This window comes from Macaca nemestrina, chromosome 11 (genome assembly GCF_043159975.1).
Source record: "Macaca nemestrina isolate mMacNem1 chromosome 11, mMacNem.hap1, whole genome shotgun sequence".
NCBI classification, from domain to species: Eukaryota; Metazoa; Chordata; class Mammalia; order Primates; family Cercopithecidae; genus Macaca; species Macaca nemestrina.
Genome location: NC_092135.1, coordinates 135084180 through 135097357, shown reverse-complemented (window position 1 = coordinate 135097357; position 13178 = coordinate 135084180). Strand labels below are relative to the sequence as shown.

At 44.7% G+C, this 13178-nt stretch overlaps 1 long non-coding RNA gene across 5 annotated transcripts in view; it reads left to right on the top strand.

Moving 5' to 3' along the window:
• Nucleotides 1-13178, top strand: part of LOC105473850 (uncharacterized) — a 173506-nt gene that overhangs the window by 57280 nt on the left and 103048 nt on the right. The gene's annotated exons all lie outside the window — the stretch shown is intronic.

Here is a 13178-nt window from a genome sequence, read left to right as displayed (position 1 = left end):
TGCACCACTGTGTCATTTTAACAGGCCTTTGTAAAATAACTTTCGCTCCGAGTTTTGAAGCAGCAAATGACTTTTAATCACATTGGAGAATTACGAAACAATCAAAATTGGTGCCTGAGCCATTTAAGCATCCATTGGCACAAGTGGTATTTACTAAGTGTCTCTGGGCTGCCAGGCAGTGGGAAGTACAAGGGACAAGGTGTTGTTCCTGTGCTGTTGAGGGACTCACAGTTTCCTAAGGAGAGACCCAGGTAGACAAGGAAGCAAGGCTTTAACTGGAGTGTCAACAAAATGCTATGAGGGCCCAGAGGAAGGGTGAGCGCTGGAGTTTGGCTTGGACGGGGGGAGGGTTTACTTCAGGGAAAGGAGTGGGGTGGGGTGAAGTGGGGGTGAGACTGATGTTATAAGCTGCCGTCATGGCCTTCCTTCAAGGGCTGCAGAAACAGGCATAGAGAGTGGACGGTGAACTCTGGATATACAGCTGAAATTTGCCACGTATCTGCTTTGTTCTTGAGTTTGTTCAGAAGAGCAGGGTTTTGGCTGGGCACAGTGGCTCACTCCTGTAATCCCAGCAGTTTGGGATGCTGAAGTGGGCAGATCACTTGAGGTCAGGAGTTCAAGACCAGCCTGGTCAACACGGTGAAACCCCATCTCTACCAAAAATACACAAATTAGCCAGATGTGGTGGTGCACACCTATAATCTCAGCTACTCAAGAGGCTGAGGCAGGAAAATCACTTGAACTCAGGAGGCGGGAGTTGCAGTGAGCCAAGATCATGTGACTACAGTCCATCCTGGGCAACAGAGAGAGACTCCATCTCAAAAAAAAAAAAAAAAAAAGGCCAGGTTTTAAGGGCTTGTTAGTCTGAGGTACAGGAAATACTTCTGACTGTCAGAAAACTCCACAAATTATATGTAGTTTTCACGCATGTTACTTGCCTTCAGTTTTTAAGGAGTGCGTGTCCCTAAAAGCGCATAACTATTGTATCTGTGCCAGGCTGCTCCCCTCTGCCTGGGAAGCCATCTGTGGTGGTGCTGGTTGTCCCTGGACTGCTACCCAGAGACCTGGGCCTTCTTGTTTGACCTTGGGAATGTTGAATCCCCATGCACCATTTTGTCCAAACAGCGCCCATTCTAGGCACCTAGAAAATGTTGGTTGAAATGAACTCAATGCTTACCTAGGTTGTATTTTCATTTCTTCAACATACCCTGTATGGCCAGTAAGAGCATCTTTACCCAACTCAGTAACTGCCCCACTGACATACACAAGAAGGCGGGAGGCCTCCATGTGAAACCAGAGGAAGTCTCCGTGTTCGTGGTTAAGGTGCACCTCCCAGCTCAACTAGAAAATGAACTTTTCTGGTAGTCTTTGGGGAGTGACTAGTTCCCTCACACCTTGCCAATAATGGAGAGCTGGAAAAGACTCATTGGAATAGAAGCTTCCAAAAGACATGAGCAAAGTTTCTGAAAAGGCAGTAAAAGGGAAAGAAACAAAGAAATGAGCATTGTTGATTATCAGGAAATTATTCTTGACATTTCACATAGCATAAAAAAAGAGGACCGTGCACAATAAATTAAACAATCTTGATGCTCCCACTACAAAGGGTCACTTTCATGTAACTTTCATTCCAGCTGTGCATCTTTGGGCGAGTTCGTTAAATCTCCTTTTGGCCCCAACTTTCCCATCTTTGAGGGGTCAAGTCTCACATGGCTATGGTGAAAATCAAATGAGGTGAAGGATGTTGAAAGAACTTAGTAAAAGATCCAGTCTACACAAATTGAAGCTTCCATGGCCGTCATGAACACTGACCATCTTTGATAACTTTGCTGCAGCCTCTCTTGAAATCACTTGCAATGATAGTACTGCCTTCATATCACCCACCGGCCACCAGGTGGACTCAGCTGCCCTGGCTTGGTGGCTGCATATCCAATCTCTCACTGCTTCCTAAGTGTCCTTCCCTCTCTAAGCTGCACCTTCAGAAGGGGAGAATGCCTTTCCTGTAGGGGAAGACTATTCCTCAGTCAGGTGGTCAGATGCAGTCGCCTCGCCCTGTAACCTCTCTCCTCCCCTGCATTTCAGGGCTCACTCATGGAGCTCATGGAGGTGGGCAGATAGCAGGTTGGGTAGAGTTTGGGGGGTCAAGAGCTTTCCTCCTTCCCTGGGGCTTTGGCACAACTTCTCCTGTTCACCCCTTTCATGGAAGAGACGTTTTCCCTGAAGTTCTGCCCTTGAGTCTCCTCTCTCTTAACTCATGGTCTCCTGAGCAATCTCATCTACTCTGTGACTCCAGCTCTTGCCCCCTAGGACACTCTAAATGCCACCTCCTAATGTGTCTAGGGCTCCGAGGGAGTGCACGGCACACAGCAGCCTCTCAGCAAATACCCCTGAAATGAATGCGCCCTGGGCTTCCCATGCCTCCTTCTTGTCCCTGCTCAAACTGCGCTCCTCTGTGAGCTCCCTCAGATCCTTCCTCCCTTCCTCACCCTCCCTCACTCCATGTCTCCCATCCTTGCCAAGCCTGATACTGTGGGCCATCACTCCATCCTCTTTTGTGTTTCTCCCTTCAGTTTCTTTTTCCTCTGGTGACTTCTCAGCACCGATACTCTGCTCATACATTCCTGGGGCCCCTGCTGTCAGGCCGATCGGCACTTCTGGTAGACACAGCCCATCTGGTCTCCATTCCCAATGGGGCCATCTGTGGCTGCTCAGTATCTCCCATACCCTGTTCATCTCTCTCCTCCAAACGACCTCACCTCCTCCTGGCCTCCTTCTTAATACGTTAATAAAATTTCTCTTGTCACTCTTCCCTTCTTCCTTTGGGTACAGAGAGTGCATCTCCTTCACTCAAGTGAGTCCCTCTGAATTCCATCCAATAGATCCAGGCTCTGGGGCCTCCGGTCATCCCCTCCTCCCTGTGTCTGTTGCTTCTTCTCTCACCACCTCCTTCCCTTCAGCCTGTCCACCTGCTCTGTGGTTTCAGATATTTGCACACACACCACAGCCAAAGGCACACACCTTTCTGGGACCCCGTTTAGTGTCAGACACTGCCTTATCTCTTTCTGCTGCTTTCCATTGATTCAATGCATGTAAAGTGTTTAGATGATAGATATTAGTGAGCGACCATCATCGTCATCACTATGGTCGTCATCATTGTAATTTTTGTAGCAAACATTCTTAAATATTTGTCCAAGTTCACCACCTCCATTTCCTCCTCTTCCAAAAGCCCCTGAAATCTCAGAAGCCATAGCCTGGCTTTGATTCTGCCGCACCCTGAAAGTATTCTGACTAAGATCATCACTGGCACCAAATCTAAAGGAGGATTTTGGCCTTCGTCATACTCTACTTCCCCATCAGCTTCAGATCCAGTTGGAGCCTCTCTCTTCTTTCCCGGAAATGCTCTCCAGCTTCCTGAGATTGGGCAGCCCCTACCCTGCAGCTGACCCCGCCCCCAAGCACAGCTGAGGCTCCTCCTCATCTCTCTGACCTTGAATGTCGCAGTAATCCTTGGTCTTCATGGTAATCATCAGGGTTCAGTCCTCTGAGCCCCTCTCTTTTCTGTCCTTACGCACCCCTAGGGGACCTCATGCTGTTTCCTGGCTGTAGGTATCATCTATATCCTGACCACTGGCAAATATACTTGCTGGCCCTGGCCTTCCCCTTGAATTCCAGACTGGCACACCTGAGCTTCTCCTTGACATCTGGTGCTTTCGGACATTCAGTGGGCATCTGAAGCTCACCATGTTTGAATTAGATCTTCCGATGTTTCCACCAAATCTGTTCTTCAAATCTGTCTCCAATTTCAGTGAATTCTTCCAATTGCTTAAGATTGGAGTGAACATTCATTCCTCTCTACTTCTTACACCCCACATGAAACTCCCTAGCAGATCATGTTAGCTTGAGAATCAGGTCACATTCTCCCCCCATACTAACCCACTCTCCTCCAAGCCCCCATCAGCTTCTCCCAGCTTCCCACAATAGCCTTTTAATGATCCTCCTGCAGATCTGGCTCCCCTGCCCTCTCCCCTCTTCACTGCTATAGCCTTCTGTCAACATCAGTAAAATTAATATCAGTTTTGTCAGTTAAGTCAGCCACAGGGATCCTGTTACAATCAGATCATGTCATTCCTCTGAGCAAAATTCCCCACTGGCCACCAACTCACTCCATCCAAGCCAAAGTCCTCATGACGTGCGAGGCTGTGAGTGGCTCCGTCATTGTGACTCATTTCTTACTTTTCTTCCCTATTCCTTCTGTTCAAGCCACACTGCCCTGTGCACTATGCCCTGAACACGCGACACACCCCTGCTTTGTGTCTGTGCACATTCTGTTCCTTCTGTTCCCGAAGGCATTTGCATGGCTTCCTCCCTGACTTCCTTTGAGCCTTCACTGCACCTTCTTAGTGCATCCTTCTCTGGCCAGGGACACTACGATTTCACCCCCTTCCCATCACTACATAGCCACTTCTCTTCTTTGCTTTAAATATTCATTTACTACCACTTAATAACTAACATTCTACATGTTTTATTATTTATCTTGTATATTGTTGGTCTCCCCAATGTCTTACTAGAATAGAAGCTTCATGATGCAGGTGTTTTTTTTGACAGCTTTCCCACCCCAGAAATAGAAACAGAGCCCAACTCACAGTTGGCACTCAATAAATAGCTATACAATCAATAAGTGAAGATTCTCTTTAAAACCTTTGTCATGTGCCCATCTTCTGCTCCATAGCTATTGGTGTCCCCTTATCTCATTGATATTTTCTTCAGGGTATTTTATCCATACCCAGGGCTTCACCTGGAACGGCACCATGTGATGGAGAGCAACATTGTTCCACAGCTTTTATTTCTTCCTGAAACCACACCCTTCTCAATACAACTTTGAAGCAGAAGCAGAATATACATTCTCCAGCCAACTGAAGATGGACTCAACTATGTGATTTGCTTTGGGAGTCTTAATAAACATGTGGAGGCTGAGTCCAGCCAAGCTTAGCAGCAATGAGCAGAGCCCCCACACCTGACCATCTCACATGCTTCTGAGTTTGGGGAGGTAGTTTGTTATGCAGCAGTAGCTGACTGATACATATTTTAGTAACTCCCGAGTTCATTCTGAGTCTAAGTCTCTATCCTGAGTTCAAGGTACAAGTTCCACTTTTTAACTGCTTCCTGGACATGGCCCCTGAATATCTTGCAGGGATTTAGCAGCTGTCTTTCTCATCTTCCACCCCATTCCCAGCCAGCTCTGAATTAGCCAGGACACTTTAAATTATCAGGCAATTAATTAGCTCATTAAACTGGAAAGCTCAGTAGCGGGAAGGACTTTGGGTCAGCAAATCCAGTGGCTCCATGCTGCCATCAGGGATCCAATTTGTTCCTCTCTGGCTGCTTGGCCTTCTGTTGTGTTGGTTGCATTCCAAGGCTGACTGACTTCTTGGCCTTAGGATGGCTGCCATTGCAGCCTGGGCTTCTTTAAACACACACAATAGCCAGGAGGAGGCCTTCCCACAATTCTCAAGCTCAAATCTAGAGCTTTATGCTGGTTGGATCACCCTTGAAGTGAGCAGTGTGGCCAGGGGAATATCACTTGCTGAATGGCTCAGAACTGTGCTAGTTGAACCACATCAGGTGGATGAGATCTGGCTGCTTGACGTGGACCTGTGGTGGGATGGGGACCTGTAGAACTAACATGGAGTCCATTGCCCCAAAGAACTCAGTTACTGAACAGTGGGAGAGGAAGAAAGGATGTTGAGGAGACCCTGGCATCTGCCACACGTCCCTTCTGTATTTTCAGTATTTATGCGCTGTCTACCAGTTGTTTGGATTGGTGTTTCCCTAGCTCCAGGTCACTCTCTTGGTCACCAGGCCTAGCACTCTCTAGATACTCTCAAATCTTTTTCTTTCTCTCTCCATTCTCACTGCCACTGCCTGTATCAGTCCCCCATATCTCAATTACAATGAATAGCTTACTGCAAAATGCTAATATGATATTATAGGAAAGTCAGGCAATACTGTTAAGTAAAAAGGAAAAGTGTTAATATCACCCACACTACCCACATCACAATTCACATTTTGATATCTGTCCATTCGAATTATATTCTTCGAAGATTTTGATCGAACGTGTGACTGGGTTCAGAAGAGCAGCCTGGTCCAGACTGCACACGGAGTTAGGTGATTCCTCACTTTCCAGAGCCCCTTCTGGATTTTGGGCTGGCAAATCCATGCATGTGCTTGTGGGTATTTGGGGACATTGAAGCCAATGCACAGCCATTTTTTTTTTTTAAATTTAAAGGAGGCCCAGGAGCTCCATAGGAAATGCTGAAGCTTGACCCCAGAGATGTAGAGATGTGTCTGACCTGGAAGAGTTGGGGGGAAGGGGAAGGAAGCCAAACTTCAGAGGGACAGAGTGATTCCTGAGAGAAAAATCACACGAGTGAGGAGGCTGGTGGGGGGAGGTGTGAGGAAGCAGGGACATTTCAGTTACAGTGTGGGGGTCCACTGGAACCTTCTCTGACCTGGTTTTCATTTTCCTTGAGGAAACAACTTCATGTCCTGAAAATGCAAAACTGAAAGAGTTATTTTGGTACGGTCCCCAAATCCCAACCCCTTCTCCCAGAGGAGATCCAATGGAGGAAAGAAATCAAACAAAAACGTGTAACGATAAAAGCATTATCTTACCGGATAGAGAGAAAGATGAGAACCCAACGTCACCAGCAACCACTGAGATGCCACTACTTGATGGTGGCAGCAGAGGGTGGCAGAGGTACTAGTATTACCATGAGCACTAGCGGGCAGATAGGGAGAAGGTCGGAAGTGCCACAGATGGGCAGCCGTCAAAGGTGGCTTCTCCAGCTCTAGGGTGGACAGCTCTCTTCACCTGTGTCACCTCAAGTGGGAAGATAGTCCAGAGGGTCCAGCGATAAACAGCTAACATGAGCATTTCCTTCCTTCCTTCCTTCCTTCCTTCCTTCCTTCCTTCCTTCCTTCCTTCCTTCCTTCCTTCCTTCCTTCCTTCCTTTCTTCCTTCCTTCCTCTCTTTCTCTCTGTGCCTCTCTCTCTCTCTCTTTCTCTCTCTCTCTCTCTCTTTCTTTCGAGACGAAACCTCACTCTGTTGCCCAGGCTCTAGTGCAGTGGCATGACCTCGGCTTACTGCAACCTCTGCCTCCCAAGTTCAAGTGATTCTCCTCCCTCAGCCTCCGGAGTAGCTGGGATTACAGGCACGCGCCACCACACCTGGCTAATTTTTATACTTTTAGTAGAGATGGGTTTCACCCTGTTGGTCAGGCTGGTCTTGAACTCCTGACCTCAGGTGATCCGTCCACCTCGGCCTCCCAAAGTGCTGGGATTACAGGCATGAGCCACCATGTCTGGCCCTAACATGAGCATTTCTAACAAACAAAACAAAGATAGTCAACCCCCCAAATTCATACTCAATATACTGTCACACAAATTGAATCTTTTCAATGTAAAAGTGTTGAGAATATTTTATAGTCAATTTAAAATTTGAACAGACAAGTTAGTGACCACGTGGTTCATATAATTTCAAACTTTTCGGTCCTTTACCATTGTAAAGAGCCGTGACCCTTTACGCCAGCTCCACGCTGGTGATATATAGCACTCAATGAAACCAACACCTTATTGAACCATCAAATATGTCAAAAGGAAATTTAGAACAAGTGGCAGGAAAAGCTTCATAGCAGGAAAATCTTATGGGAACATAAAATTATTTCCCAAGGAAGTTGTTAAAAATCCATTATGCGAGCCATTTATAAACGTGTTATTTATCAACATCTTGCAAAAAAAAAAAAAAGTGAGACAGCACATTACTAGCAAAATTCCTATACTGGCAAGCTAGACCACATGCCTTAATAGCACCTTTTTTCAAGTCCACTGATGATTTAATTTATAGCATTTCTTTTTTTCACGTGATAGAGAATGTTATTTTCTTGCAATATGATATGTAATACCAAAATGAAACAGTTGCTTTCTGAGAATGAATATGGAAAGATATTTTTTGTTGTCCCTCATGGCTCTCAATTCGTAAATCAGTGCAAAATACATGTGAAAAACCTGTGTAACTTCAAATAAATGTAATTTTTAATAGTTAGATTAGTTATGCGAATATGTCCTTAGATGACACAAAATTGATTTATTGCTGATTAACATGATTTATTAATATTAACGTGGTTATTAGTACATATTAATTTAAAAAGACCCAAGGGAAGGTTGGTTGGGAAGGAAGGCATCATAGGGAAAGCCTCAATTGGGCAGGACAATGGAGAAGGATGAGGTGGAAGAAATGGCGAGCAGAGGGCAAGTACAGTCTAGGATTGGGAGGGAGTGGGTTTAGGGCATTTCATATAAGAAAGATTTGTATTCAAGGCTGAATCAAGATGGTACCACTGAAGACCACTGGCAGAGATCTTTTAAAAATCTAAAATATGGCTGGATGCAGTGGCTCATGCCTATAATCCCAGCACTTTGAGAGGCCAAGGTGGGTGGATCATGAGGTCAGGAGCTCAAGACCAGCCTGGCCAAAATAGTGAAATCTTGTCTCTACTAAAAAATACAAAAATTAGCCAGGCATGGTGGAGGGCACCTGTAATTCCAGCTACTCGGGACGCTGAGGCAGAGAATTACTTGAACCCGGGAGGTGGAGGTTGCAGTGAGCTGAGATCACGCCACTGCTCTCCAGCCTGGGCAACAGAGCGAGACTCCATCTGAAAAAAAAAAAAAATCTACGATATGATTTTTAACATGAGATCCCACCATAAAGAAGAAATTAATAGGAAAAAATTCATTCATATGAGCCACCCTGATCTGTGCTTCAGGGATATCTCTGTATGTGCCTAAGGCCTAAATGACGCAATGCACTTTTAGACATCAAAGTCTGAAAAAAAATGGTGTGTGGAGCCCACAAGATATCAACTACCAGGTTTCTAATTTACAGAGCAGCCTGAAGGGATCAGAGAACATTCTGTAACCATGTCTGAAGTGACCACTGTAAAGTTCTTCAAGCTATGGAAAATATTGAAGTCAAATATTTACAGTACTGAAGGGCCCACATGCAATGGAAAATAACCCCCAAATTAAGAACATCTGGGGGAAAAGTCTAACGAGAGCCAAGTAATGAAAGCAGCAATAAAGATGCAGAATGCATTTGTGGAAGGCTCATGAAGAAGGGAACCTTTTTTTCTTTTTCTTTTTTGTTCTCTTTTTTAGGTAATGAGGCTACCTGCCTGTGGTGAGCTTAAGGGAAGTGATTTGATTCTGTCTGACTGAGTTTACAAGCTGCCAAATGAAAAAAACTGCTACTTCCCATTTCATGAAATGAAATAATTACTGATGTATAGAACTTGTAGACGATCTTAGATGTTAAAACACTGGAGAAGTAAAACGTATGTGTATATAATTATATAGGATCAATCAATTGAGGAATGTTTTATCTGGGTTATAGAAAAACAAGAAAGGGAGTCCATTTAAAGAGAGGAAGAAAAATATTGACTTTGTTGTCGTCAAGTCCTGGATCCATGTGTTACTTATCATTGTTTTAGGCCAGCTGCCTAAACCTCTCCCAGCCTCAGTTTGCACATCTTTAAAATGGGACTCTGATAAAGATTCATTGACAGAATTGCCAGGTGTGGTGGCTCACGCCTGTAATCCCAGCACTTTGGGAGGTCGAGGCGGGTAGATCACTTGAGGCCAGGAGTTTGAGACCAGCCTGGTCAGCATGATGAAATCTCATCTTTACTAATATACAAAAATTAGCCAGGCTTGGTGGAACATGCCTGTAATCCCAGCTACTCTGGAGACTGAGGCACAAGAATCGCTTGAACTTGGGAGGTGGAGGTTTCAGTGAGCAGAGATTGCACCACCGCCCCCCTTCAGCCTGGGTGACAGAGCAAGACTGTGTAAAAAAAAAAAAAAAAAAAAAAGATTCGTTGACAGAATGCAGATGAGGCACACAGCCTTACACCTGGCCTATAGAAAGTGCAGACCACCTGGTGTTTGCCATTACTATGATTGTCGTTGTATTGTTGTTATTGTTGTAAGTGTTGTTATTACATTTTTACTTAGGGAAGCAAGGTGTCAGAAGGAGGTTACGATTCTATCAAACAATAGCGTCCTAATGAAAAGTACTTATAAATTTTTAAGGATTGAAACTCTCTTGGAAGTATTTTGGATGATAAGCCACATAAAATAATGGGGTGAAGTATTTTTTCTCCTTTGATGAGAACAGTTGCATGAATGCACAGGAGTGCCCCTGGAGCGTGTTCAGATGGTCTCATGTTGAATGTACTGGGGAGGAAAAATTAATAAAACCCAGTATGAATGAACAAGGCCTCACTCCCCAAGTTTCCTCTAATCTGATATTTATAATAGGACATCATACAAGGGTAGACTCTCACAGCTGCTGTCTAGCTTAATACAAATGATTTTGAAGTCTTGGATACTCTTGGATGTGTGTTATTTATACTGTGCATTGTATACTTATTTAGCATTTCCACCTTGAAAACCTCCTGTTACTTAGGCATCAAGAAAACTTTGAAATTAAGAAAGTTATAAACTTCAAAAGATTGCTATTGGTTGAACTTGCAAGAGTATAATAGGGAATCAGAAGAGGACAAAAGAATCCAGTGGTATTCAAATCCTGTTAGAGACCATATGATGTCTGCTTGCTGTTTAGGGACTGAACAGCAAATTGCAAAGAACTCCTAATCATAGGTGTGGTCTAAGTGCCTATTAGAATACCTTGAGCAGTTAACAGTAGCAGCAAAAGTCTACCAAAAAAAGTCAGAAACATCCAAATTTGTTGTTGGTCAAACAGGTTGACTTAGTTACTGGCATTATCAATAACACCAGTGGCTAAAAAACCATGATACATAATGATACGATAGGATACATATAATAATCCTTTCAGAACTGCAAGGGATGGAAGGAGATACCATGTCTGTTCAATGCCTGATGCAAAGCTAATGATTAATTCAAGTTCTTTTTGTTTTTCCTCTTCTTCCCTTCCCGGAAAACCAAATAAGGGTCCCAGTGACATTTTGCCTTGGATGTCCCCACTGTTGGAATTGCTGTCAATGATACGTGTGTAGTGCATGAGGACTCAGTTTTCTCCCTGACCTGTAGGAGGGATGGAGGAAGATGGCTCTGGGTGCGGGCAGACACGCTGATGGTCAAACCCTGAGGAGGAGGAACATCCTATGCCTGGGACTGCATCAAAGCCCCTGAGTTACCAGTGACTGTGCATTCCTCTGGAATCCCTCTTTTTCTGAACCCCGGGTCCTAGAATGGCTGCTCATAATCTAGAACAGGGTGGGGCAATAAGTAACACATTTGCACCTCCTAGGCCTGAGACGTAAGTTCAGGGCCCTGTGTTGAGAAGGAGTGTATACCTCAGTTGGAAAGCAAGCCATGATTGATTAGCAATGCCATTTAGAACTGGGTTTTCATCCACTAAACACATAACATTGACAGCAATTCCAACAGTGGGGACATCCATGGCAAAGTGTCACTGGGACCCTTATTTGGTTTTCTGGGAAAGGAAGAAGAGGAAAAAAAAAAAGAACTTGAATTAGTCACCTGCTTTGCATCAGACATTGAACAGGCACTTTCAGACATGGTATCTCCTTCCCTGCCTTGCAGTAATCAATTATCATGGAGAAATCAATTAGTGATGTCTGCCACTGGCTAGGGCTAAAGGAAGGCAGCACACGCCAGCTTGCGAGAATTCCTATCCATAGTGCAAGACTTGGCTCAAATACCATCTTATAACCATATCCCAAGATTTAGAATTAAAGCAATGTATGAACTAAAGGGTAATGAGATCATCCCTATCTTTGTTTCTATATTTTAGGCAGTTAATTTATTATACTGCCTTATATTATAATTTTTTCTTATTCTTACCACCAGATTATAAGCTCCTTGAAGGCAGGCCCTTGTTCTAAATCATCCTTAAGTAACCATGACTCCCCCTCCCTCTCTCTCACTTCCAACTCTAATGCATGCATTCAGGCTTTCTTCTGGTGACACATTCAGAAAATGTTTGCTGAGCCCCTATTAGGGACTAGAAGTGACAATAAGAGGACAAAGCTCAGCTCTGTGGAGCTTGTGGCTCGGCATAAGGCAGGTGCCCAGAAGCTCTGCTGCTAAATCTGCCTGCTGGACTCATTGCATCCTACTCTTAAGGCCTGGCCGGTGGTGACCTGGGCTGTGGCCGAAGCTGAGTGAGCATTTGGGACCAGCACTGGGTGTAGAGCAGCCTTCCGTGGCAGGCCCTTAGTGAGAGGAACTCAGCAGAGATGCTGGCAGAAGGTGGGAGGTGATTGAAATGCCGGAGACCCAGGGGGTCCCAGGGACTAATTTGCTAGCAGAGGTGGTTGCGTTTTCTCAAATCTCTACAAGTTTCTGGAGTAAGCTTGGAAAGCCAGGCAGCCTCTGATGAGTAAGCAGAGGCCACCACCGTTCAACGTGGGGACTGTAACTGCCCGCAGGTCAGTGCAGAGGGAACGCCCATCTGTCCTGGTGTGCAATGATCGAAGGCTTCTTTCCTGGAATTCTCCCCTGCATTCCTGCTTTCTGGTGAGAATTAGTTAGACATTTCACCTTAACTTCCCTTATCAGAAAAATGGAAAGGATAAGACTCAATTGTTTTGTATCTATTGAGCTAATGTTTGCATTTCTAACTTCCTAAATCATCTTACCTAGGCTGCTTGAAAGAAGTGTGTCCTAGACTTAGAATAATGTTTAATTTTTAGAAGATGCCATTCTCTTTCCATGGAAGGTTAGTAATTCCAAAGAAGTCAATATAACATTATCCAGTCCTTCTGTTAACATTTCGATTGCTTTCTTTGTCAGTCTTCTTGTCTCAATGGCGAAGGGTATAAACGTTTCAACAGCTGTGGAAGAAATGTTTATTACCCTCCAGTTAGGCAAAGCGATCCGTCTTCCCCAAAACAATGCTTAGGGTTAAAGATTTGCCTCCCCTTTGCAATTTAGTTTGCGCCTTTATTTCTGAGAATGACTTCAATTCAGGCAGTTGGTAAATCAAGGATCTGACTACCAGAAAACCCCCTCCTTCTTGTCCCCTGTGGGCAAAAAGGATGGTGTTCTGGTTTGTGGTGGCTGTTTTGGGTGTGAGTGTTGTTTGATTTTTCTGTAGAGGTTTCTCAAAGAAGCTG